The sequence below is a fragment of the Arachis stenosperma genome, chromosome 3 (assembly GCF_014773155.1).
Source record: "Arachis stenosperma cultivar V10309 chromosome 3, arast.V10309.gnm1.PFL2, whole genome shotgun sequence".
Classification (NCBI taxonomy): domain Eukaryota; kingdom Viridiplantae; phylum Streptophyta; class Magnoliopsida; order Fabales; family Fabaceae; genus Arachis; species Arachis stenosperma.
Genome location: NC_080379.1, coordinates 140,547,750 through 140,551,056, shown reverse-complemented (window position 1 = coordinate 140,551,056; position 3,307 = coordinate 140,547,750). Strand labels below are relative to the sequence as shown.

The 3,307-nt window shown below is 44.1% G+C and overlaps 1 non-coding gene across 1 annotated transcript; it reads right to left on the bottom strand.

The window, feature by feature from the left end:
• Positions 1 to 267: 267 nt before the first annotated feature.
• Positions 268 to 373, bottom strand: LOC130971616 (small nucleolar RNA R71). The gene has a single exon (XR_009082829.1). It is a non-coding gene; the product is annotated as a small nucleolar RNA R71 (small nucleolar RNA).
• Between the last annotated feature and the right edge of the window lie 2,934 nt (positions 374 to 3,307).

Below are 3,307 nucleotides of genomic sequence, written 5' to 3'. Positions count from 1 at the left end.
TTAGTTTCTCTAATGCAACAGAATTGCAAGTTCCATTGACTTCCATTGGAAGATTCTCATAAGTTTTTAGCTGAATTCTTGCAAATCTATGACACTGTCAAGACTAATGGGGTTAACCCTGAGGTCTACAGACTTATGCTATTCCCTTTTGCTGTAAGAGACAGAGCTAGGATATGGTTAGACTCACAACCTAAAGAAAGCCTGAACTCTTGGGAAAAGCTAGTCAATGCCTTCTTGGCAAAGTTCTTTCCACCTCAAAAATTGAGTAAGCTTAGAGTGGAAGTCTAAACCTTCAAACAGAAGGAAGGTGAATCCCTCTATGAAGCTTGGGAAAGATACAAACAATTGATTAGATAAAGTTTCCCTCTGACTTGCTTTCTGAATGGAGCATCATAGGTATCTTCTATGATGGTCTGTCTGAACTGTCCAAGATGTCATTGGACAGCTCTGCTGGAAGATCTCTTCATCTGAACAAGACGCCTGCAGAAGCTCAAGAGCTCATTGAAATGGTTGCAAATAACCAATTCATGTACACTTTTGAAAGGAATCCTGTGAACAATGGGACGAATCAGAAGAAAGGAGTTCTTGAGATTGATACTCTGAATGCCATACTGGCTCAGAACAAAATATTAACTCAGCAAGTCAATATGATTTCTCAAAGTCTGTCTGGAATGCAAGCTACACCAGGCAGTACTAAGGACGCTTCATCTGAAGAAGAAGCTTATGATCCTGAGAACCCTTCAATGGAAGAGGTGAATTACATGGGAGAACCCTATAGAAACACCTATAATCCTTCATGGAGAAATCATCCAAATCTCTCATGGAAGGATCAACAGAGACCTCAACAAGGTTTCAACAGCAACAATGGTGGAAGAAACAGGTTTGGCAATGGCAAGCCTTTTCCATCATCTTCTCAGCAACAGACAGAGAATTCTAAGCAGAGCCACTCTGACTTAGCAACCATGGTCTCTGATCTAATCAAAACCACTCAAAGTTTTATGACTGAAACAAGGTCCTCCATTAGAAACTTGGAGGCACAAGTGGGTCAGCTGAGCAAGAAAATTACTGAACTCCCTCCTAGTACTCTTCCAAGCAATACAGAAGAGAATCCAAAAGGAGAATGCAAGGCCATTAACATGACCCACATGGCCGAACTTGGAGAGGAGGAAGAGGCAGTGATGGCCACTGAGGAAGACCTCAATGGACGTTCACTGGCCTCTAATGAGTTCCCTAATGAGGAACCATGGGAATCTGAGGCTCACACTGAGACCATAGAGATTCCATTGGATTTACTTCTGCCATTCATGAGCTTTGATGAGTATTCTTCCTCTGAAGAGGACGAAGATGTCACTGAAGAGCAAGTTGCTAAGTACCTTGGAGCAATCATGAAGCTAAATGACAAGTTATTTGGTAATGAGACTTGGGAGGATGAACCCCCTTTGCTCACCAAAGAACTGGATGACTTGACTAGGCAGAAATTACCTCAAAAGAGACAGGACCTTGGGAAGTTCTCAATACCTTGTACCATAGGCACCATGACCTTTGAGAAGGCTCTGTGTGACCTAGGGTCAAGCATAAACCTCATGCCTCTCTCTGTAATGGAGAAGCTAGGGATCTTTGAGGTGCAAGCTGCAGGAATCTCACTAGAATATCCCTCTGTTACCACGGAGAGGAAGTATGAAGAGCTTCTCTCAAAACAGAGTCAAACAAAGCCCCCACAGTCAAACTCTAAGTTTGGTGTTGGGAGGCCACAACCAACTTCTAAGTTTGGTGTTGAACCCCCACATTCAAACTCTAAGTTTGGTATTGGGAGGTTCCAACATTGCTCTAAGTATCTGTGAGGCTCCATGAGAGCCCACTGTCAAGCTACTGACATTAAAGAAGCGCTTGTTGGGAGGCAACCCAATGTTATATTTATCTATTTCCCTTTGTTATTTTATGTTTTCTGTAGGTTGATGATCATGTGAAGTCACAAAATCAATTGAAAAAGCAAAAACAGAATGAAAAACAGAAAGAAAAACAGCACACCCTGGAGGAAAACTTGCTGGCGTTTAAACGCAGTGAAGACAGCAAAATGGGCGTTTAACGCCCAGTCTGGCACCATTCTGGGCATTTAACGCCAGAAAGGGGCACCAGACTGGCGTTTAACGCCAGGAATGGGCACCAAGCTGGCGTTAAACGCCAGAAATGGGCACCAGCCCGGCATTTAACGCCGGATTGGCAGAAGGAGCATTTTTGCTCGCCACTTGGTGCAGGGATGAATTATCCTTGACACCTCAGGATCTGTGGACCCCACAGGATCCCCACCTACCCCACCACTCTCTCTCTTCTTCACCCATTCACCAATCACCTCAATACCTCTTCCCCAAAAATCCCTCACCTATCAAATCCCACCATTCTCTTCACCACTCACATCCATCCTTCATAAAACCCCACCTACCTTACTATTCAAATTCAAACCACTTTCCCTCCCAAACCCACCCATACATGACCGAACCCTATCCCTCTCTCCACTCCTATATAAACCCATCTTCACCCCTTCATTTCCACACAACCTAAACACTACTTCTTCCCCCTTAGCCGAAACACAACGCCCCCTCCATCTCCTCTATTTCTTCTTCTTCTACTCTCTTCTTTCTTCTTTTGCTCGAGGACGAGCAAACCTTCTAAGTTTGGTGTGGTAAAAGCATTGCTTTTTGTTTTTCTATAACCACTTATGGCACCTAAGGCCGGAGAAACCTCTAGAAAGAGGAAAGGGAAGGCAAAAGCTTCCACCTCTGAGTCATGGGAGATGGAGAGATTCATCTCAAGGGTGCATCAAGACCACTTCTATGAAGTTGTGGCCATGAAGAAGGTGATCCCTGAGGTCCCTTTCAAACTCAAAAAGAGTGAATATCCAGAGATTAGACATGAGATCCGAAGAAGAGGTTGGGAAGTTCTTACCAACCCCATTCAACAAGTCAGAATCTTAATGGTTCAAGAGTTCTATGCCAATGCATGGATCACCAAGAACCATGATCAAAGTGTGAACCCAGACCCAAAGAATTGGCTTACAATGGTTCGGGGGAAATGCTTAGATTTTAGTCCGGAAAATGTAAGGTTGGCATTCAACTTGCCCATGATGCAAGGAGATGAACACCCTTACACTAGAAGGGTCAACTTTGATCAAAGGTTGGACCAAGTCCTCATAGACATTTGTAAAGAGGGTGCTCAATGGAAGAGAGATTCAAGAGGGAAGCCGGTTCAACTGAGAAGGCATGACCTCAAGCCCGTGGCTAGGGGATGGTTGGAGTTTATCCAACGCTAA